The following is a 24,415-nucleotide window of genomic DNA, read 5'->3' on the forward strand; positions in this document are numbered from 1 at the left end:
CACCTGTCTCTGGTCACTGGTTGTGTTGTCGATAATGTCTATGCTGTTTGTACTGTCTGCGCTATATGCTGAATGTGCTCCTTTTTCTGTGCTTTCCTTCCCCTCTATGTGCTGGTGTCTGGTCGATGGGACTGTCCACTGTGCTGTGTCTCTTCGACCCCTCCAGGTAAGTCATGTTCACACTTTCTTCCTCTTGCCTCCACAGCCTCGAGGCCACCAGTGAGTTGGAAAGGCAGCGGTAGCCAGAGTGCAAAGTAGCACAAGTGAGCAGGCCTGTGTGTGCTAAAAGACAACAGTCACAAAGCACACGTCAGTCATTGAGTCTCTCTGAGTGGTGGCTCACGGTGCTCGTGCAGTTGACACATCTGCAGAACAGTTAGGGTGTGAATTTGATTCTAGCCAGACATGGAGGCGTTCCGTTCACACTATGACTTATGCGCTCCTTTACCATTGCCAAAGACTTAATCAAGTAGGAGCTGGAGGTGTAGGTGGAGGTGTAGGTGGAGGTGTAGGCAAGGTACAGTATCTCCAGCTGGAGGTATGCGCAAATGTCGTGCTGAGCGATCACCACACCTCATTAAAGAATATGTATTTTTTCTGCCAGTGCTAAGAGTTTCTTTCCAGCAGTGTGCAAACAGCAAGTGCATATGCTTGTCCTCATATATCTCCTGACACAACGTGCGGATGCTCTTTTATGGCTGTTATAATAAGAAGGTTAGATGCATCACCAGTCTCTGGTGAATCCGTCAGATGTGAAAACTTTCCACAGGTAATGTAATGAAATGCAAAATATGTGTGTGTGTGTGTGTGAGGATGGTGGGGGGAGGGGGGCAGGGTGACTCTGACTGAACTCTTCCCTGGCTGTGATTCACTGGAAGTCTTCTAATTAAATTGCATAGTACAGTAGTGCGTGAGCTGCTGTTTCATATGCAAATGAGTAAAAACAATGATTTCTCTTATGATTGTAATTCCATTGTTTTTGTTTGATTGCTTGTGAGTCTCTGAATGTGTTGTCACCTTGGCTCACCAGTTATGGAGGATAGAGACTCTACAGTTACAGTACCTCTCTCTCTCTCTCTCTCTCTCTCTCTCTCTCTCTGTATTTGTGTGGGTACAGTGTGTGTTTGTGTGTGAAACTGACACACAAGGACACACAATCTGTTAAAATGAGCATAGAGTAGACTTAAAATAAATGCGGACATGAAAAAATCTGTCTGACAGTCTCTAGAAAGCCACTGTGTCTGCATTATATTTCAGAATTGTTGTCACTTAATCGGGCTGTGGGTGAATAAAAGGCCCTGGCGCGTTCCACTGGCTAGTGGTAGCTGTATTTTCAGGCACTGACTTGTTTTTCTTGTAGCCGCGTTATTGAATGTGACAAGGGCTCTTTTGAAGGCTCTTTGGGAGCGGAGGAAAAAAGTATTCAAAACAGGCAACCGTTCATTTCACTGGGATCCCTTCAGCCTCCGTCTCCTCCGTCTATTTATACTGTAACATCCACCGTGCAGAGTAAAGCAAAGCAAAGCAAAGCAGAGCAGAGCACCATTAGGTACATGTGTTCACACATACGAGATTCTATTTGATAAGGAAAGGCAGTCATCTTGGCACTATATTTGAGGACTGCTTGTATCGCTCCTTTTTTTATTAATACCTTAGAAGTGTGTGTGTGTGTGTGTGTGTGTGTGTGTGTGTGTGTGTGTGTGTGTGTGTATAGTCGATAAACAGAGCTCAATAGCTGATGTTTTCACACTCGATTTAGAGCAGGGATGAGAAATGCAATCCACTGTGAAGAAGTTTGTGTCGTTTACGGACCGGCAGACATTTCCTTGAATCTCGGAGATATCCCGGGAACGTCACACTCGGATGTGGCCTCCGCTCTGCAGAGTAACCCTCCGGCTTTACGCCCAGCTTTAAGTACAGGCCTCGGAGCGTATCATTGCAGCACGGCGGCAGTGGTGAGGAGTGTGTGTCTGTGTGGGTGTGTGTGGGTGGGAGGGAGGGGGAGGGGGGGTAATGCGAAAAGTGGAGCTTGGCACCATGACAAGGTTGTTTGCAAACGCAGGCCCCAGATTTGTTCTCTTGTTGCGGAGCGGCAGCCAAAACCAACAGATGGGCTGAGCAAAGGAAGCGGCGCTTTAGCGTCGTGTGTTTTTTCTCCTCCCCGGTCCGCCCCACGGATGCAGAGCGCATGCCTCCGCAGAGACTGACCACTTGGCAGAGTGTGTGACGCGTCTGACGCCAGAGGAAGTCGGGCCGGTGGGGGGGCATCTCCGCACACAAACTTTGAGCTGTCATGCCTAGTACACACACACACACACACACACACACACACATGCATACAATGCCCTCCCTAACCCCTACCAAACTTTCCAAGGGGTTTCAAGTGAGTCTTGCCACAGAGTAATCCAGCAAGAAAGGCTTGGTTCTCTCCTCCCTCCCTCCCTCCCTCCCTCAGTTAGTGCTGCCATGCCTGACTCCCTCTCCACTGCTGGGAGCAGACCTCCCCATTTTAAAGAATATATCTGAAGCTTTTACACCTTTATCTTGACAGGACAGCGAAGAGAGTGGCTCAAATTTCTTCAGTTGATTTTGAATTACTCTGACTGCTGCCCATCTATGCTTTTGTCTGCTATTACTGTTTGGTTTTGTTTATGTACAGCACATTGAATGACCTCTGTGACCTCGAATATGCGCTAAATAAGCCCACCCCAACTGCCCTGCCCCATGCCCTCATACCCACCCCAACTGCCCTGCCCCATGCCCTCATACCCACCCCAACTGCCCTGCCCCATGCCCTCATACCCACCCCAACTGCCCTGCCCCATGCCCTCATACCCACCCCAACTGCCCTGCCTCATGCCCTCATACCCACCCCAACAGCCCTGCCTCATGCCCTCATGCCCTCATGCCCACCCCAACTGCCCTGCCTCATGCCCTCATACCCACCCCAACAGCCCTGCCTCATGCCCTCATACCCACCCCAACTGCCCTGCCTCATGCCCTCATACCCTCATACCCACCCCAACTGCCCTGCCTCATGCCCTCATACCCACCCCAACTGCCCTGCCTCATGCCCTCATGCCCTCATACCCTCATGTCCAGCACAAACCATCCAAAGTCTTTTGTGTCGTCTAAAGGAACACACCAACACTGTTGTACATGTTATAGCTCTAGCCGCATGTAAAAGTCACAGCATGTAAATAAGAACATTTGTTTAGCTTTTTTTATTGTCACTTTGGGACGCTGTAGGCTTGTTGGTTCCAACCACTTTAATGAATGATGCTAAGCTAGGCTAACCGTCGGGGTGTCAGACAGAGATCCTGCACGCACAGCTGAGAAGGGTACTTATCCGGTTATCTAGCTATGGGGGAGACGGCAAATAACCTAATTTCCCCAAAAGTTGGCGTGTTGCTTTAAGCAGCTCATACCCCTCTGAAGTGCCAGGCTGTGCCGCTAATGTGGTTAAACAGAACACCTTCTCATGACTGTGTGATGATGTACAGTAGATATCCACCCCACTCCCCTCCCACACCTGACTCGTACTTAATCAGCCAAGTCTTTATGCTGATCTAGTCACTGGAATTTAGCAGACTCCTCCTTTTACTTCTCTTCTCACACTCTTTTCCTCTCCCCTCCTCTCCTCCCCTCTCCTCTCCTCTCCTCTCCTCTCCTCTCCTCTCCTCTCCTCCCCTCCCCTCCTCTCTCCTCCCCTCCTCTCCCCTCTCCTCTCCTCTCCTCTTCCTCTCTCCTCACTAATAGGGCTATCATACCTGCTATGCATTAATAATCCCAGAGCCAGTCCCACAAAGCAAAATCCATTAGAGTTTTAATCAGGAAATATGATTGCTTCATCCTCCATCTGACTGCCCTGGCTGCCCGCGTGGGGATTTAGTGCCAGTTTAGGACAACTCGCTGTGGGGGGGAGAAGCCAGTGACAGAATGGGAAAAGAATACGTTTAACCCTATGAGCCCGACGGACGCAAAGTGCGTCAAAAAACGCACACATTTTCTTTGTTACATTGCTCCGCTATTATTAGTCACAGCGAGATGAAACTTATATTGCAGGAAAGAGCAGAACCGGGGCTTTCCAACGATACTAGACACTTGTCTGTACGATCAAGTATGAAAATAAAATAAAATGATGAAGTTAAATCAAAGTATATCATATTTACAGTCTATATTGCTCTGCGTTCACCGGCGCATCCAGAACTCTCGCTTAAATTACTCGCGGACCACGCATTGCACAGACATGACACGCATATCAAATGAAAGAGGAGAAGCAGAGCTTTGCATTGATACCAAATACATCGATCATTTCGTATGATAAAATCAGACGAAGTTACAAACAAATAATAATGTCATATATCTTTGGCTACCTTTACTCTCGTTTGATTTCCTCGTGAAATCGCGATCAAAAAGATTTGGCACGCATGTCAGATGAAAGAGGAGAGCTAGAGCTATCCACAGATACCAAATACAACCTTCTAGGCCATAAAACAGACGAAGTGACAGCAAAATAATAACTTCATTTAGCTCCACTTACCTCGTGTTTTTGTGTGGAATAGCCTATGTTCATAATCCAATGTTATCATGTGTTTCTCTATGACAAGTCACGTTCATAACACGGTTTTGAGATCCTAGCACACTCCTGTATGGTATCCAATTCAAGACTCATATTGCATCCAAATTTGTTTGACAAATAAACACTTTTGCCTTTACTTTGTTCATTGCAATGCAGTAAAACAAATATTATAGAGAATCATCATCTGTGCATGTCATGTGTGCTACCGCAAACAAGTCATGTAAGATCAGCTAGTGTCACAATATGGAGTGCAAAAAGTGCCAAAAAGTCATTTTTTCATCACTAAATAAAAATTGCCATTTATTTCTGGAAGGCACACACCACATATTTCTGTAAATTGCTCAGCCCCAAAGTATACCTCCACCATGGTTCTTATATTGCCGTGTTCAGGACAGTCAGGCCTACATAACCATGTAAGTTTGGTCGAGATGTGAGCTTGCTGTGGTGAGATACACATCAAAATGTAAGAATTTGTATAGTACGCTTTTCAACTTTTTATTATTTAAAAATATAAATCAAATCAATGCAAGTATTTATACATGATATTGTGGCAGATCTGGATAGCCTAGACTGTGCTGAAAAAAACAATATGTAGCATGTGTGAATGGCACTTACAATGACCAGGATAAATGCTTCTAACTAGAGGTAGTGAAAATGCCCTTAAAACAGCTTAGGGCTCATAGGGTTAATGATATTAAATCACACTGAGACGGCGGGTGTGCTCTGGTAAAAGTGTGTGTGTGTGTGTGTGTGAGAGAGAGAGAGAGAGAGCGAGAGAGATGGAGATAGAGGCATCTGTTTTTTTCAGAGCTGTCAGCACCCAATGGTGTTTGACATATTTTGGTGCGTGTGTGGTGTGTATGAGTTTGTTTGTGTCTGTGTGTGCTTGTGTATGAGGTTGTGTGTGTGTATCAGTTTGTGAGTTTGTGTGTGTGTGTGTGTGTGTGTGTGTGTGTGTGTGTGTGTGTGTGTGTGTGTGTGTGTGTTTTGAGGATGATTGTTTAGGGAGTGTGTTTCTCCCACTCACAAATAAGAATACCGAAGACTTGCTCCCTTGATGCAGTGGACACGTGTGGCGGCTACTGACGGCATCTGTCATCATGACGACCTCCGAGACGGCCACCATCTTGGCCGGGCGCTGAACCCAGTCTCCCATCTCTCTTCTACGCACACACAGACCACAGACCAGAGACACAGGCACAGACACAGCCTTAGCCTTAGCCTTCGCTAGCCTATCCCCAGCCACTGCTTCTCCCATTCGTCGTCATATCATGCCAAAGTAATCAAACGCAACGTATTCCTCCCTGGCTCCCTGGAAGCAGCCTTGTCACTAATTAGAGATGTTTTGTGGGAAGTTTGGAATCCGAGGGACGTATTTTCCCCTGGTGGGCCTTTCTCATCTGGTTCCCATTGTTATTCTTGTCCGAGGCGCATGCTTAGAAACCATGTGATTCATTTTCTCCCCTTCTCTCTCTCCCCCTCCCTCCCTCCCTTGATGAAATATCTCCCATCTGGATATGCTGGGGAATTTGTTTTTTTTTTATCATTATGTTTTTTTTTTTCTCTCTCCAAAGCATATGGTCTTATCTCTCCATACTGGCTAGATGGGAGGCATGCGTTTACAGTACAGTGCGCGTTGGAGACTGCGCTTGTCCCTGTGCTTTTCTAGGGGTGTCTGGTTTGGTGGGTCTCTCTGGAGTTCCTCTATTTGAGGACTGTCATGTCTTCCACAGGTGCTCAGCTTTGGCGGTGCTTGTTAAGGGGGCCATCTGTCTGTCCCCGGTCACATGACTCACTCGAGGCTTTGGGATCGCTGCAGCGAGTCGTCACCTAGCGCTAGATCTTTTTTCTGTCCTCGATTTCAACAAGGTGTCATTTATCTATAGTGGATAATGCATCAGGCACTGCATATCCAATGCCATTTTAATGATTTTTGAAGCACTTTTGATAGATGTGTTTTGACTTTCACTGATTTGAAAATTGAAGTGTACTGTAATGTGGCAACGCTGCTGCAATTGAGTTCCAGCTATGTGAGTCATGCTAGCTAGCGGAAGCTAGTTGGAAGCCAGGCTTTAAGTGGCTGCATGGGCTTATTTTTCATTCTGCTAATATGATGAAAGAAAATAACAAGCAGCTCCAACCACAGCAGAGGCCTCCTACAGGGATTCCTTTTATGAAAATAAATGTGCCCCGTCGCTTGTTGCAGGCACATGCTTTTGGGAAAAAGACCTCTTTTGAGACACACGCTCTCCCCTTTGCTGTTTGACTTCTCTTTATTCTTTTCTTCGTCGTTGTTGTTTACAGATGAAGAGTTCAGATGCGAAACCCTCTAAACGCCACCTCTGTAAAAAAACGAAATGAGATGGCGGTGGTGAGTGAATGCTCTCCACAGATAGTATGCATTAATCCAATCATTTTGTTTCCAAAACCGGCTAAATACCACTTTATTCCTGTTCTGAAAAAAAAAAAAAGATTTCTAGGCGAAACCCCACAGGAGCCTGATAAAAAATTTCATTTAAAAGAAAAGTGGTCAGACGGATTTAGAGTGTGTTGCATCTGAACTCTTCAGATGATTTGTTTCATATTAGCATGAGGTCTCCTCCTTCATTGCTACTTGTTTTGAGAAGGATGACCAAATGGCTGTTTTTTCCATTAAGCCATTTAGTCATATCTAAATGTACGTGTCTATTCTCGTAGAGGCCAGCCAATGCTCCACTCACACACCAACTCCGTTTGCTTTCTGCCCGCTCATGCTAAATTTGCACATCCAAAGTGCTTGTCGCTGCTGGTGAATGTGCCGTTTTGATTTCATGTGAAAAGTCGAGTGAGAGGAGCCATCTTGCTGCATCTTGCCTCATCTCTGTGTGTGCATGAGCTCAGCTGCTGAGCGCCGGCGTCTCCATCAGGGTGCAGGAGAGGCGAGGACGTCCAGAGGAGCCTATTCTGAGCACACAGCCTCTTCGGGGTAGCGCAACAAATCAGCCCCGATCCCCTGGCATCCGTTCGGCTGAGGGTCCTCGGCCAGCACTTAGGGTCTCTGAGGGGGTGTGGGGGGGGGGGGGGGGGGGTAGTCTGAGAGGCAGGGCTGGAGTTTCCTCCTGGTCCACTTCTGCATCAAAGCGGCCAAAACCAACGGGACTCTCCTCTCCTGCGTCGGAGGATCTCAGGCCCAGTTGAGTTTTTCCTCTCCTCTTTCTCTGTAGTTCTCCCATAGACACTCAAGCACACTCACATACTGTAACTCTTGCTCTTTCTCAGTCCACTCACTGGCTCTCTCACTCACTCACTCACTCTCACTCACGCTTTCTCACACACACACACTCTTCTCACTCACTCGCCCACTTACTTTCCCATTTGTTTGATCATTCACTCATTCACTCACTCACTCACTCACTAGCTTTCTCACTCACTTTCTCACTTACTCGCTCACTTACTTTCCCATTTGTTTGATCATTCACTCATTCACTCACTCACTCAGTTAGTTGTTCATTGGCTTGTTCGCTTACTCACTCACTCACTCACTGCCTCCGTTTTCTCCTATGGAGGAAATGATTTCACACGCTAATTATAAAACCTTATGTTCGACTCACCCTCACTATTTTAAAGCAGAGCTTAACGAAATCTCAGCAGGCATGTTTTATGATTTTAGAGCCTCTCATCTTAGCAAATGGAAATCACCCTCATTTGTTCTGCAGAGAAGCAAAGAAAGGCTAAAGAATTTTTATTTCTTTGAAATCTATAATTAAGAAGGAAAACAGCACTCGTGCTGCCTATCACTCTTGGGAAAAATAGCACTCATCAGATGGCCTAGGTAGCCATTAGTGGTTGTTGGGTGTGGCTCTGTTTTGATTGAGGTTTTCTCCAGGTCTCGATGGAGGAGCTGCATGTCCCTCATTAAAAAGTCACTGTGATAGCAGCTCTCTCTCTCTCCATCTCTCTCTCTCTACATGTATGTCTCCTTCTCTCCCTCTCTCTCTCATTTTTTAATGAACAGGCTCCCAGTCAGTGTGGGCCATCTCAGGGGCAGTGGCGGAGCATTCATCAGGCGTTTAAGCAAACTATTTAACTGCCTCTCCAGACACAATTAGTTTTCCCTCTGTTTCATGTTTAACAGCCCTGCTCTCTCTCTCTCTCTCTCTCTCTCTCTCTCTCACTTATGAGGCTGTGTGGAGGGAGGCAGCTTTGTGATGTGATGTGGTTTGGTTGTGGTGGTGTGCTGTAGCTCTCTAAGCTTCCCCCCATGTTGTGCTGGGCATGATGGATCACAACGATGATTAAAATTCTCCACAACCTCTCGAGGGGTCAGAGAAAGAGCCACGAGACGCCGCCGGACTGTGCTGGTGACAAAACACGTCTGTTGTTTTTGTGACCTGGGGACACCGAGGTCCTTTTCGGGGATGATAAAAAGACCGAGCCCCATCAAAAACAACAACAAAAAACTCAAGCGTTTGTTTTCTTTTCAAAAGCCTCCTGAGTGCAGCTGCCTTTTCTCCAACTCTAGTTTTTGTTTCCCCCCCTGCTACTACTGACCGCATGAAAATCTCCCGACAACAGAGTCTGTCCGAGTTGCGAGGAGTCGCTCACTTATCACGCCCCAGGAAACAAACGACCTCGCGCTCCTGTCACCCGGTTGCATCAGACCTCCGCCTTGAGAGCCATCAGGAGCTCTCCGGCCTTTCTCCAGTTGCTCCGTTAACGCTCGCTATTTCAGCAGGAGTCGTTTCGCCATCTTTTCTTCTTTTCAGAGTTTTCAGACCTGGTAGATGAAGTGCCACTGTGCTGTCTGATTATATCCCCCCCCCCCCCCCCCCCATCACATTGTGGTATATTTCCCACACATTTATTCCTACTTTATTAAGATGCACTGACAAGCCTGTTGCTACGTTGCCCTATTGTTTCTTATTGGTGGCATAGATCAACATCTGAGTGGAATTGTCATCTTTTTTATTTGTGTGTATAGTATAGCAAAACTATTGAAGTTGTAATATGGTTTTGTGTGAATGTGACAAAACGATTTGAAAAGTTGCCCAGAGTAGCTTTTGTTTTTTGATTGTTTTGTGTAGGAAACTTCGTAACGCTGTTCATTTGAAAGCTGATAAAAGAACCAAACCATCAAGCCATGAACAAAGAGGAGAGTTTTCAAAAAAACAAAAGAACAAAGTTTTCAATGGGTGGTTCTGGTCAAAAGCGCTCAGATCAGTAGGTGTGGGTGGATTTGTGAACAATGAAATACTCCGACGCGCTCTGTGCGATCACACTGAGTCATCTCTGCTGATATTATTGACTTTGATGTTGCCACCATGCCCCCAGAGGCATCTGGGACTTTTGTGAGTCGGGCAGGGCCTTGTGGCAGAGCGGGCACGGCAGCAGCCCCGCCACCGCGACCCCCCCCCCCCCCCCCCCCCCCACTCCACCCCCCCTCGCCCCACCATCCCTGCCTGGAGCTAGGGATGCCAGAGGGGGCACGGCATCACGCTAACACGGTGCCATCTCCGGGGCGAAACGTGTGGCAGCGTTAACAGGATGTGACAGGCTCCTTCTGCTGTGCGGAGCGCCGCGCCGCTGTGCCACATGAACCCGCGAGTCAGAGAGTGGAGCGTGCCAGCGTGCCAGCGCTTGGAATGTCACACGCAGACAGCCCTTAGTGGAGGCGCCGGAACCCTCCCTCTTCTTCTCCTCTCTCTCTCTCTCTCTCTCTCTCTCTCTCTCTCTCTCTCTCTCTCTCTCCCCAGCACCCCCCTGTCCCTTCCTCCCTTCCTCTTTCTCTCTCCATCTCTCCGCCTGCTTCCGTTGGATTTCTTGTCAGGATCTCGGCCTACTGAGCATCATGGGTAATCCCAGTAGCACCCGTGTGCCAGTCTCACATGCCAACCCCTCTCTCACACACACACACACACACACACACACACACACAACCCCTCACACTTACACAGACACACACACACACACACACACACACACAACCCCTCACACTTACACAGACACACACACACACACACACACACACACACACACACATACAGTACTCCTCTCTCTCTCTCTCACACACACACACACACACACACACACACAACCACAACCCCTCACACTCACACTCACACAGACACACACACATACTCCTCTCTCTCTCTCACACACACACACAAAACCCCTAGCAACCAACACACACACACACACACACACGCACACACGCACACACTCTCTCACAAACACACACACACACACACACACACACACACACACACACACACATACGCACACACACACACACCCTGAAACATGACATCAGTGTTGGCCCAAGCTCTGTGCCGTAAGCATAATGTGCACTCAGGACGTTGTGCAGTGCTCCCTCTGTTCCCCAGCAGACACCGCCGCCTGTGTGCGTGTGGCACGATCTGATATCACCAAGTAATTAAGAGTCCGGGATCAATGTGCAAGTTGTTTGTCCAGGGTCAATGTCATTTCCAACCAATCAGCGGTCATGTGTGACTGATGATGTCATTTAGAGTGCGACGTGACAATTTCAAACGGAAAGCCCGCTCAGAAATGCTCAGAAGAACCAGAACTAGCAAAACGGAGAGGTGCTACTGCAGTATTCCTGACTGTTGCCGTGTAATGACATTTTCAAAGAAACAGGTAAGACTATTTCTCGAAAAAATGTATATCCTATGTGCCATCTCCACCGAATTTCTCTATTTTAATCACTTTTAGTATATACATTTTTATATCGTAAGCAAATTGTGTGTTCGATATGATCAGTCAGTAGGCTACACGGACGTTAGCTGCTACTGTTAGCTAGCATGAAACGGCTAAGAGTATGGGGCTCTTTCCCGTTACAGTATGTTCAAGAATAACACAAAGACGTTAGGTCTCCACCGAATTTCTCTATTTTAATCACTTTTAGTACTATGTACATTTTTAAGGGTAAGCAAATAGTGTGTTCGATATGATCAGTCAGTACACGGACGTTACTGTTAGCTAGCATGAAACGGCTAAGAGTATGGGGCTCTTTCCCGTTACAGTATGTTCAAGAATAACACAAAGACGTTAGGTCAGTGCAGCAAAGCCTACGTTCTTTATTTTATCTGTAATGATTTGTGCATAAAATTGACAATATGTCAGCAAAGATTTCAAACCGGTTAAAACGGAAAGCGTTATGGATCCAGGATTATTGTTCGTAACCAGTCCAGGACAAACACACATTCACTTGCCTGACTCTGATTAAGTATTAATCCAGGATTATTGTTAGTAATCGGTCCAGGACAAACACACACTCACTTGCCTCTTATTTAGTATTAATCCAGGATTATTGTTCGTAACCAGTCCAGGACAAACACATAGGCTACTCACTTTTCTCTTACTATATTAATCCAGGATTATTGTTTGTAATAGGTCCAGGACAAACACACATTCACTTGTCTGCCTCTGATTAAGTATTAATCCAGGATTGTTGTTAGTAATCGGTCCAGGACAAACACACACTCACTTGCCTCTTATTAATTATTAATCCAGGATTATTGTTTGTAATCGGTCCAGGACAAACACATACTCACTTGCCTCTTATTAAGTATTAATCCAGGATTATTGTTGGTAACCAGTCCAGGACAAACACATACTCACTTTTCTCTTACTAGGCTATATTAATCCAGGATTATTGTTCGTAACCAGTCCAGGACAAACACATACGCTACTCACTTTTCTCTTGCTATATTAATCCAGGTTTATTGTTTGTAATAGGTCCAGGACAAACACACATTCACTTGCCTGCCTCTGATTAAGTATTAATCCAGGATTGTTGTTAGTAATCGGTCCAGGACAAACACACACTCACTTGCCTCTTATTAATTATTAATCCAGGATTATTGTTTGTAACCAGTCCAGGACACATACTCACCTTTCTCTTACTAGGCTATATTAATCCAGGATTATTGTTTGTAATCGTTCCAGGACAAACACACACTCACTTGCCTCTTAAGTATTAATCCAGGATTATTGTTTGTAATCGGTCCAGGACAAACACACATTCACTTGCCTGACTCTGATTAAGTATTAATCCAGGATTGTTGTTAGTAATCGGTCCAGGACAAACACACACTTACTTGCCTCTTATTAAGTATTAATCCAGGATTATTGTTCGTAACCAGTCCAGGACTAACACATAGGCTACTCACTTTTCTCTTGCTATATTAATCCAGGATTATTGTTTGTAATAGGTCCAGGACAAACACACATTCACTTGCCTGCCTCTGATTAAGTATTAATCCAGGATTGTTGTTAGTAATCGGTCCAGGACAAACACACACTCACTTGCCTCTTATTAATTATTAATCCAGGATTATTGTTTGTAACCAGTCCAGGACACATACTTACCTTTCTCTTACTAGGCTATATTAATCCAGGATTATTGTTTGTAATCGGTCCAGGACAAACACACATTCACTTGCCTCTGATTAAGTATTAATCCAGGATTGTTGTTAGTAATCGGTCCAGGACAAACACACTCACTTGCCTCTTATTAAGTATTAATCCAGGATTATTGTTCGTAACCAGTCCAGGACAAACACATACTCACTTTTCTCTTACTAGGCTATATTAATCCAGGATTATTGTTTGTAATCGTTCCAGGACAAACACACACTCACTTGCTTCTTATTAAGTATTAATCCAGGATTATTGTTCGTAACCAGTCCAGGACAAACACATACTCACTTTTCTCTTACTAGGCTATATTAATCCAGGATTATTGTTTGTTATCGTTCCAGGACAAACACACACTCACTTGCCTCTTATTAAGTATTAATCCAGGATTATTGTTTGTAATCGGTCCAGGACAAACACACATTCACGTGCCTCTGATTAAGTATTAATCCAGGATTGTTGTTAGTAATCGGTCCAGGACAAACTCACACTCACTTGCCTCTTACTAAATATTAATCCAGGATTATTGTTGGTAATTGTTTCAGGACAAACACACATTCACTTGCCTGCCTCTGATTAAGTATTAATCCAGGATTGTTGTTAGTAATCGGTCCAGGACAAACACACACTCACTTGCCTCTTATTAATTATTAATCCAGGATTATTGTTTGTAACCAGTCCAGGACACATACTTACCTTTCTCTTACTAGGCTATATTAATCCAGGATTATTGTTTGTAATCGGTCCAGGACAAACACACATTCACTTGCCTCTGATTAAGTATTAATCCAGGATTGTTGTTAGTAATCGGTCCAGGACAAACACACTCACTTGCCTCTTATTAAGTATTAATCCAGGATTATTGTTCGTAACCAGTCCAGGACAAACACATACTCACTTTTCTCTTACTAGGCTATATTAATCCAGGATTATTGTTTGTAATCGTTCCAGGACAAACACACACTCACTTGCTTCTTATTAAGTATTAATCCAGGATTATTGTTCGTAACCAGTCCAGGACAAACACATACTCACTTTTCTCTTACTAGGCTATATTAATCCAGGATTATTGTTTGTTATCGTTCCAGGACAAACACACACTCACTTGCCTCTTATTAAGTATTAATCCAGGATTATTGTTTGTAATCGGTCCAGGACAAACACACATTCACGTGCCTCTGATTAAGTATTAATCCAGGATTGTTGTTAGTAATCGGTCCAGGACAAACTCACACTCACTTGCCTCTTACTAAATATTAATCCAGGATTATTGTTGGTAATTGTTTCAGGACAAACATTTTAATGTATTTTTTAAAGTTGTTTACTCCTCTTGTTAAGTAGTATGACTTATTTTTTCTGAAATTTAGCATTGTTTTTGTTAAGACAAATACAATGTGATTTAGTCCAATTTTATTGTATTTTTTCCCCCCAGAGTTGCCCAGTGTTAAAGATGGCAGGTGAGTGTGACCGGGAGAAACATTCTATTATGCAAATTTCACAACCTATTATGCAGTGCGCTTTTCTGATAATATCCACAAACATATCCATATATGTGTCAACTCTAAAATCTGTCTTTGAGGATTGTGAGATATCTGATGAGGTTCCAACTAATTTTATTTTGAATACTGGTGTCTTACTTGTGCCAATCTGAATTCAAACCTACATAGTGTTTTTGTTTTGATAGTGAAAGTTAAAACAAAATTATGTTTTATGTAATACAGACTACATTCTTCATTGGTTGCTAGATGCTATATCAAACTTCCAATTTGTGTGATACCCGTTTATCATGGCAGGATGAGGGCTGAACATTTAGTTAACCCATATGCTTGTTCAACAGGCAATGTATGTCCTTTTTTATCTGATGTGTAAGGTATTGGGTGCACTTTATTGTCAGTATCATCAAGTTAATGTTACTTTGCCTTTGGTAGTTTTAAATGCTCCAGGTCATTTCTATAATACTATGTTTTTGTTTACACAGAACTCTCCATTTGGTCTCTCAAACACTGGTGAAGATCCTGGAAAGTTCCTCTCGAGCCAGGAATGCTTACTTTAGGAAGGTTTGTTATTATGCATTCTCATATTCATATTTTTAATTTCATAGAGGGTCAGATATTGTTAATTTAAGAACCTTTTATATTCATTCTGCCCTCTGCTAGATAAACATTTTTAAGGAAAAGGTGATGGTTGAGGCCTTTCTTGAGAATGGTAACCACTGGAACCTTTTTGTAAGTAACTATGTAATATACTGTGTCACAACCACCGGGCTCAAGGTAGCCGTGACATTAAGGATGGGGACCACACTGTAGCTAAAGGTTTTAAATATTATATTTATTGAAACATTAAAAAGGGTAAAGTCAGTATATGATAAAGAAAAGTGTAATGCAAAGTGTCTAGGGGTGATCAAACAAAGAGTGTAAAAACGCGACGTCTAGGTGCAAGCTGGCAACGGGTTGCGGCTCTCCCCAGAGGAGCAGCCATCGAGCGCAGAGAGCAGGCCCAAGCGAAGGGCAGAGAGCAGAGCCAAGACCAGAGAGAACGCGTCCATTCATCCTTGTTATATAGCACCACCCATTACTCCAAACACCAATGGGGTCCTTGCTCTGCAAATCAGGGAAACAGATTCAAGGGGCAGAGCCCACACAGGCATTAGACCAGAGGGCGCAACCCCAGGACTGACCAGCAGGGTCTTAACAACTGTATCTATCTATTAAAGCAAGGAACGTCTGTCTGTGTGTCACTCTGTCTGTCTGTCTGTCTGTCTGTCTGTCTGTCTGTCTGTGCCACGCATAACTCTCGAACCGCTCATCCGACTGACCTAAAATTTGACACGGGTATTGCTAATGCCATGCGTGAGTGCAGTGCGAAGTTTGGTCGTTGTTGGACAACAAATGACAAAGATATCGTTAAATTAAGCGAAATACAACTCTACCGCAATCCCACAATTCTACCGCTCTCGCACTAGCCACTCCCCCTCACTCTCACTTACTCCAGCATAGAAACAAAAAAGCCCATTTCCCTGACACTCACGTTGCCAATCATGGAAATTACTATGTCTCACGTAAACAACGGACCGTTTCAAGATTGTTCATGTTGGATAAACATGCTGAGTCTGACACACATGCACCCGGCTGTTACAGTCACATGCACCAGGCTGTTACAGTCACGTAACGTTGCATAGCTTAGGCTATTCAACAACCGCGGTTGCCTAGCGCTTCTGTTGCCTGATCAGGCCGACACACACGTCGGTACCATTCTGTTAAAATTTGCATTTAAAACAGCGGCTCTTCACTCTATCTGGACATCGGCTACAGGCTTAACATTCATTCAAACATCACTCCGAGTTCATAGCACTGGCATATGGCCATGGTCATGCGGTTAACTTTAGACTATAATTTCCCAACAACAGCAAAAACGCACGGGTATGTAACATGTGTCTAATATTGCCATTAGCTGCAACTCAAACGCCTTTCCCCTTCACTTTTTTACTTTGCAAAGACAGTAAAAAGCTCTAACTGCACGGGCCTGATTCTACATCATCACCAATCTAACATGATCTACCTGCATCAACGTCATTGGGTAACATGTTTCTTGGAAAACATTGTTTGCACGGGCACTGCCCTAGTATTAGTAATTTATTGATCCATACAATTCATGCCCAACTAATAAGTTTTCTTTTGTATGCAGATATTACTGGGAGAAGAGTTATATATATATATGAACTCCCTTGGGGAATCTAAAGAGAGGATGGCGACCATAGTTCAAAACTGGAGGTACAAAATATGGCTACCAGATTATCACTGTACTACTGCTCTGTGAGGACCAAACAGGGTTAGAGTGCACGAAACAACCCCACTCCCCACCTGTCAATGAAGCCCATTTTTTGCATTCTAGCTATGCTGAATGTGAACTGTAACGTTTACGGTGAAATGTGGGGGTTGCGCTACGTGTTGCAGTGATACATTTAAAATCCATTGTTTTCATAGCAGTCTAGTTCCATTGCAATTACAGCTGGAAACGGGCCTTAAAAGTTAGGCCTGACACGGCCCAAGCCCGACAAAATTCGTCCTGAACCCAACAAGTACATTTTGACAGCTTTTTAAAGCCCAAACCCGCTTACAGCCCGGAATTATTCAAATATGCACAGACACACAACTCCTCATTTTGTGTCAGGGGTATACATTTTAACATTACTCATTCATTTTTAACACCTAAACACTTTTACCATAACAAGTTAAAACAAAAACTGATGTTGGAGTTTTTCCCTTGCCCCTATTGCTCATTGGTGCTCTTTGTTGTTAAGCGCTCTGAGACCTGCCTTTTGTAAAATCCGCTAAACAAATAAAATGTAATTGAATTAAACAATTTTAACACTTAAAAGAACTTATGTTCGTGGCTGGCTCAACCAAAATGTATGATAAACGCCACACTCTATCTTCTGCTTCACCTCATCAGCATCCATCCATCTATTGTGCTGGTGGAAATGCATCACCTGACCGCTCATTTACCCCGAAAGGCATGGCTCAAACCCGAGTCAGACCCGGGCCCAGGTAAAATTAAGCCTGAATCAGTTGGGCCCAGTCGGGTTCGGGCAAAGATTTCCAGCAATACAGTCCATGGGATAAAGGAAGTGGGGATCACATCTCATTGTTTGGGGGGAGATGTTCGCTGACCCCTGTTTGACCCACTGTCTAATAATGAGTAGTACTTTACTAATTTTGTTTCTATTCTATTCAGTTCATTTGCTGAAGGATGGGGATGTCATGGCCCCTGGACACCGGTATCCATAAAGCATCCCCTGCAGATAGATGGGGAGTCATGTGGCGTTCATGTTGTTATGGTATTCATTATTGCTTTTGCCCTCCATTGTATTGTTGCTACACTGTTACAGTGTATCTACCTAGGTACAGTGGAATAATCGGTGTAACAATATGTTATATAGCATGTTCTAGTGTTGTACTTACCGGTACATTTTGTATTTTTGTGTACCTACATAATGTTGTTACAGTGTAATATTACGTTTTTTTTTTTTTTTTTTTTTTTAAATACCAGAACATCTTCACTATAATCTGTGTGTTACTAAGTTACTAGGCACTGCAAACTGAAGACATTGACTAGACTGGAACTAAGCAGGGTTTTTTTCCAAAGTAATGCTACTTCCCTTGAGCTTGCCACCCACAAAGTTGCCCAACATCAACGTGTCCTGTGCATTGATTCATTCGTTCCAGCATTAGCGTGCTTTGGGCCTCGGTCCAACCGCCCTTCCTTGAAGAATTCAGCACTTTAGCAAAGTATTATAAAAACACCGGTACTTCATATTAGTGTATCAACGGTATGTATGGTATGTACACAAAAATACATGAGTAGAACACCAGTACATGCTATAACATATTGTTACACCGGTTATACCACTGTACTTAATTGGGTAGATACACTGTAAAAGTATACCTAGTGTTACCGTCATTTTTTACACCTTCAAAGCTACAAGCTTATTACAAGCTTTTTCATCTACCTGAACATTCATCAAGCTTAAGGTTGAAACTGCAACCTCTTATTAAGAGAAGTCTGACAATTTGTTATTCTTCAGTATGCCCAGGCCATATTGACAGGGGATGCTCTTCAGCAGAGCCGTGTTTTGGATTTTGGACCCATTATGCAATTAAGACAACAGATGTGCAAGGATCTCTTTAATGCAACAGGTATGCAACATACAACTATGCATAGTTGAAGCATACAGTTTCTTAACCTAGTAATGCTGGTAATTTAAAACTAATCATTCTGCAAATAAGCAGATATTTATATTTTCAATTGAGTTTCCATTGCATTGAGCATTATTCTATGTAATTTGTACATTTATTCATTTCAATTGTAGACAGAACACAGACATGCAGTAACTGCCTGAACCCAGTGAGCACTGCAAACAAGGTAAAGTATACCATGTGATAATTTGTTAAAATGTTATTCCTAAATCCATATCTGTTTCAAAAGGCATATGAAACATATATGGACTTAAATGTAGAGTTTTCGGAATGGAGTGTGGTCAAAATATTCCGTTTATCAAATCCACACCCTAGTGTGTATCAGGTATTACAGTGTTAAAGAACGGTAAACAAAATGGTATGGTGTTAGTAGGAAGGTGCTGATGAAATTCTTATGGGGCTCTTCTGTTTCACTTCCTTTTTTTTTTTTTTCTTTTGTGTGTCCCATGCTGGAATGATTATCATCCAATCCTGATATCTGAAGTGAAAGTTAATTTCATCATCATTATTTTTTATTAACTATTATCTGCAATTTAAGGTTTGGGGATCATCAAAGAAATGGCAGAAAAAACAAAGTAAGTATTTTGATGTCATTGTATTTTCTAGAATTGCTCTACTCCGCCAGGAAAGTTAATAATGCCAAAATATTAATGTCTAAATATTCGTCTCATATTTGCTGTGTCAGTACAGATTTTTTGTGCCATCTTGAGTGGCATGCCATTTTCCTAAAATTCTTTCTAATATATATATATATATATATATATATATATATTTAACTGTTTTCTCTATAGACAGACCCTCCACAAGATGAAGGAAAATGCCAACTCTACATATGATGTTAAAGAGACCCTATGCCACTTTCTGCAGGAGACGATCGCTCTTTGTTTACATCTGGAAGTCTGAGACGAAGAACCACGCTTGCAATTTATATATTTAAATATAGCCTATACATGTATAAATATACACGCTAAAGCTGTCGGGGAAGCTCTGCAGAGAAAATGCAAGCATAAAACGAGCGAAAACGAACATCGCCAGCCCTGCATAGTTCCTCTTTAACTCATCATTTAGTTTAGAAACACACACATTTGGGGCACAAGCCTTGAGCTTTGTCATTGAGTTTTTAATTGAAAAGGTAAACAACTTGCTTTAGATTTTATCATTAAAATCTAATGATAGCTTAGCTTCTTTTACCCTGTTCTTGGGTAACGTTTGCTTGTCAAAGAAATAAACATATATACAACAAAACTTCAAAAATTGGTACAGTCCAAGTGTTTGATTAGAATATGCTCATTCTAGTAGTCCTTGTTTTTTTAGTCTTCACTGAGCCTCTGGATCGCTTTCTCACGGGGTAATCAGGGTTTTTTGGGCTCTGTTGGTGTGTTGTGGCTTTGCAGATCGACCTGGTGTCTACCTTGCGTTTTCTAGATGGATATAATGGCATGATTTTCTTGCCGTTATCATTGATAATGGCGGGGTAGGGGTCCTTGCTTTCTTTGCCCCGGTGTGCCTCTAAAACATGAAAATGTAACCCATCAATCATTTCCTTTATTGGATCAGGAGTTTCTGTCCAGCTACTGATGATTTTTGCAACACTAATTTCTCAACAGTAGTTACACATGGGTACCACTTGCTAAGGTTGGCAATGACACTGCACTGTGTGAAGAAATCGGTGCCAAACTGTAGTTTACACATTCAGTTGTTGCTTCTGTCTGCAAAGAGGGGGGGTGGCTGAATTTGTTCTTCACACGCCCAGCATACTGTAACTCCCTCATTATGCTGAAGTAATCTTCTGCTTTTTCAAGGAGGACATGTATTAGGTCATCTACAGTATACGCAGATTCCTAACGCCTCCAAGAAACTGGTATTTGAGCCTGTAAACACACAAATAATTATTAATGCGTGAAAACTAAAATATTAACAGATATGTGCAAGTAATAAAATAAGCAAGAGTGAGCAATTAAATAGTTTGTAGCTTACCGTTCAATTACATTGTTCGTATCAGTGTTCAAATGCTCAAAGCAACGTCCGTAATCGGACCACATGTGACCAATCTCTTCCCAGTGTCTTGTGAAGTACTGCCACTCAGCTGGGTGTTGTCTGAACATTTTGTTGAACTTCTTGGCTGTGGTCTCAAATTCTGCCTCCTTAAAAGTATCATAGAACACATTTTTTGACCATCAGAAGTTGTTCTTTGAGGTTCAATAATAGCGTATGCACTTTTGTGCGTCTGAAAGTGACCCAGGAGCACTGCTAGAGTGTCTTATACCGGCTCATTTAAAAAAGGGTAGAACAAAACTATTCATATTTGAACATTGTAATAATTGTTTTGAAAATGTGGCACTTGTTTGGACAAATGCTTTATAGCAACTGAAAAAATGTAATGTAAAGATGGACCAATTTTACTTGTTGCAATCTATTGAACACTTTAGACAAATTTACACAGTTTGCATTAGTCAGTTTCTCTTACTGGCATAATGCTCACCTAAAACCTCCACCGTCTGCAGACATGGAAAGGTGCACAAAGACTTTGCAGACTAGGTCATTTGTGCAGACAATAGCCTAAATCAGTATCATAACAGATTTGAAATACTTACAGTTTTACAGGTCTTCAGTTTGCAAAAGAAAGAAATTCAATGTTCAAGTTGGAAGGTCCATGCACTCCAAACTCTGTTTTGGATAACCATCTTTGAACAGCCTGTGGATTAGTGAAAGAACAATGTAAGACTCACATTAAATCTTAGAGTGCAAAATGTAAATATTAAAGCTGTATAATAAACCTATGCATCTACCTGCAAGACGTGATACCAGCACAAAAGGATATAAGATTCAGGGAAAATGCTTGATAAAGCATTAATTTCAGCATAGTCTTTGTCAACCACGAATGCTCTAAAAAAGAAAAAGAACATATAACTTCTCCTTACTTCCTACCAACAGATTTCTAGTTTTGTAATATTTGGCAGTTCTTTAAAGATAAACTCTCAAAGGTCCAAAACTAAGGTTTTAAGTGCCCAAACCTTTTGCAGTGCCATGTGTTCTTTATGGCACAAAAAATAACTATACATACATACACCATGTTTATAGGAAATATTAACCATATACATTTCCTACAGAGACTGCCTGTTCATCATTATAATTATACTTTTGCACAACATTGTATGTAGACACAACACTTATCATTCCTACATCTTGCACATCAAGGGAGAGCGCTGGATTCCCTGAATTTAGGATTGCAATTAGTTACAGCTCACATGGGAGGGTGCTGGAACTGTATCCTCAGTTGCTCAAGAACCTGCTCTAAGGTGGTCTGTTGTTCATTGCTCGTCCATGACCATCTCTTACAAGGAGTGTAAGCAAGGGGAAGTCATACTGGTTGACACAGTGGGTGGTGTCCACAAACACTATCTGCTTGCCGTACTGCACCAGGTTTGACTGATGTTCTGATGTTGTCAGTGTCTCGTGGTGTGGCAAAGAATGTCCTATCACTAATGTCACTGTGTCCTTCAGTCTGTGCCCACTTGTGACTCTCAGACAGAATGATGTCTGGCTTTGCTCCAAGGGCAAGGAGTTGTTTGATCCTCGTCTTGAGTTCTAGGTGCATACAATTTGAGTGTCCATCATTTGGATCAGTGGTAACGTGGTTGTTGTGTTGGTCAAACACACGCTGGACTATAACTGTATGGCCTTGCCCATCATTATTGATTTTAAATGAAACATAGGCCCTACAGCCCACAGACCTGTAGCTTTTAGCCTTTGGTTAGCCAGATCGCAGACAGTTATACTTAAAATAAACCTTCTCCTGGTCCTTTTTGGAGGTACAATTAAACGTGCTTTATTGTCCATCAAGGCTTTGCAGCTTTCTCGTGACAAAACTTTTAAAATCCTCCTGTCTTTGAATAACAAAAACATTGAGTTTTGCCTTCTTCGATCCACATTTCTGTTTTGCTTCATTAAGGACAGCCTTTTTGATAAGGTCTTCCATTCCTGAATGTAAAGAACACATTATAACATTGCAGTCAGTATTTAAGTTAGAGTTTAATTATAATTAGCCTAATAATTAAGTCATTTTCACTTTACATCTTCATTTCACCTTAACAGTTAATAAAAACTCCTTAAACAGCCTGATTTTACTAATTCAAAGATCAAGGTGATTGTAAATGCTGGCTGTGAAAATCCTGGACTAATGACGAACAATAGTCCTGGATTAATATGTAGCCTAACAAAAGGTAAGTGAATGCTTTTGTCCTGGACCGATAACTAACAACAATCCTGGATTGATACTTAAAGGAATAGTTCGGAATTTTGGACATAGGACCTCATTTCCAACTTTACCGAGGTGATATAGGTCGGTGGAGACCGTTTTTATCGCGTTTAACCCCTTCCTTCAGTTGCAGCGTTTCCCTTTGCTAATGCTGGTTCTGAGCTACTGCATTTCAACGGTAACATCAGTCTGACATCAACAACAGTCTTACTCACTCCACAGCACACCCGAGACAAGTCAATTAAAACGTCCGACTATCGATATACATGTCCGTGTTGATAGAATAATTTTAGAAATAAAATTGACCTTGCAACTCAATGATTTATTACATTTTGAGGGACTAGTTTCTCAATATCAATCCACCACTGCAATACAAGGAACAAAGTAGGCTATTGCAATGCAATGCAAGGTTAGTTTTATTTCTAACATGGTTCTATCAACACAGGCATGTGCATCGATAGTCTGACGTTATAAATTATTTGTTTCGGGTGTTCTGTGGAGTGTTTTCAGTGGCAGGCTGGATGTTACCGTTGACTTGTGTTATCTCGGCACCAGGTTAGCACGAGATGAACGCTGCAACTCAAGGAAGGGCAGAAATTCACTGAAAATGGTCTTCACCGACCCATATCACCCCGACTAAGTTGGAAATTAGGTCCTATGTCCAAAATTCCGAACTATTCCTTTAATAAGAGGCAAGTGAACGTGTGTTTGTCCTAGACCGATTACTAACAACAATCCTGAATTAATACTTAATAAGAGGCAAGTGACTGTGTGTTTGTCCTGGAACGATTACAAACAATAATCCTGGATTAATATAGCCTAGTAAGAGAAAAGTGTGTTTGTCCTGGACTGGTTACGAACAATAATCCTGGATTAATACTTAATAAGAGGCAAGTGAGTGTGTGTTTGTCCTGGACCGATTACAAACAATAATCCTGGATTAATATAGCCTAGTAAGAGAAAGGTGAGTATGTGTCCTGGACTGGTTACGAACAATAATCCTGGATTAATACTTAATAAGAGGCAAGTGAGTGTGTGTTTGTCCTGGACCGATTACTAACAACAATCCTGGATTAATACTTAATCAGAGGCAGGCAAGTGAATGTGTGTTTGTCCTGGACCTATTACAAACAATAATCCTGGATTAATATAGCAAGAGAAAAGTGAGTAGCCTATGTGTTTGTCCTGGACTGGTTACGAACAATAATCCTGGATTAATATAGCCTAGTAAGAGAAAAGTGAGTATGTGTTTGTCCTGGACCGATTACAAACAATAATCCTGGATTAATACTTAATCAGAGGCAAGTGAGTGTGTGTTTGTCCTGGACCGATTACTAACAACAATCCTGGATTAATACTTAATCAGAGGCAAGCAAGTGAATGTGTGTTTGTCCTGGACCT

The 24,415-nt window shown here is 42.7% G+C and overlaps 1 protein-coding gene and 2 long non-coding RNA genes across 6 annotated transcripts in view; 2 read left to right on the forward strand and 1 right to left on the reverse strand.

Annotated features, from left to right (window-relative positions):
* The window catches only part of macrod2 (mono-ADP ribosylhydrolase 2), a 537,441-nt gene that overhangs the window by 289,317 nt on the left and 223,709 nt on the right, over positions 1-24,415 (forward strand). The window lies entirely within an intron of this gene.
* Positions 17,656-20,046, forward strand: LOC134064436 (uncharacterized). The gene is made up of 5 exons (XR_009936299.1): positions 17,656-17,837; positions 18,585-18,696; positions 18,870-18,922; positions 19,295-19,331; positions 19,548-20,046. It is a non-coding gene; the product is annotated as an uncharacterized LOC134064436 (long non-coding RNA).
* Positions 20,741-21,618, reverse strand: LOC134064437 (uncharacterized). The gene is made up of 3 exons (XR_009936300.1): positions 21,546-21,618; positions 21,351-21,451; positions 20,741-20,900 (listed from the first exon to the last, which is right to left on the reverse strand). It is a non-coding gene; the product is annotated as an uncharacterized LOC134064437 (long non-coding RNA).

Source organism: Sardina pilchardus, chromosome 18, assembly GCF_963854185.1.
Source record: "Sardina pilchardus chromosome 18, fSarPil1.1, whole genome shotgun sequence".
NCBI lineage: Eukaryota > Metazoa > Chordata > Actinopteri > Clupeiformes > Clupeidae > Sardina > Sardina pilchardus.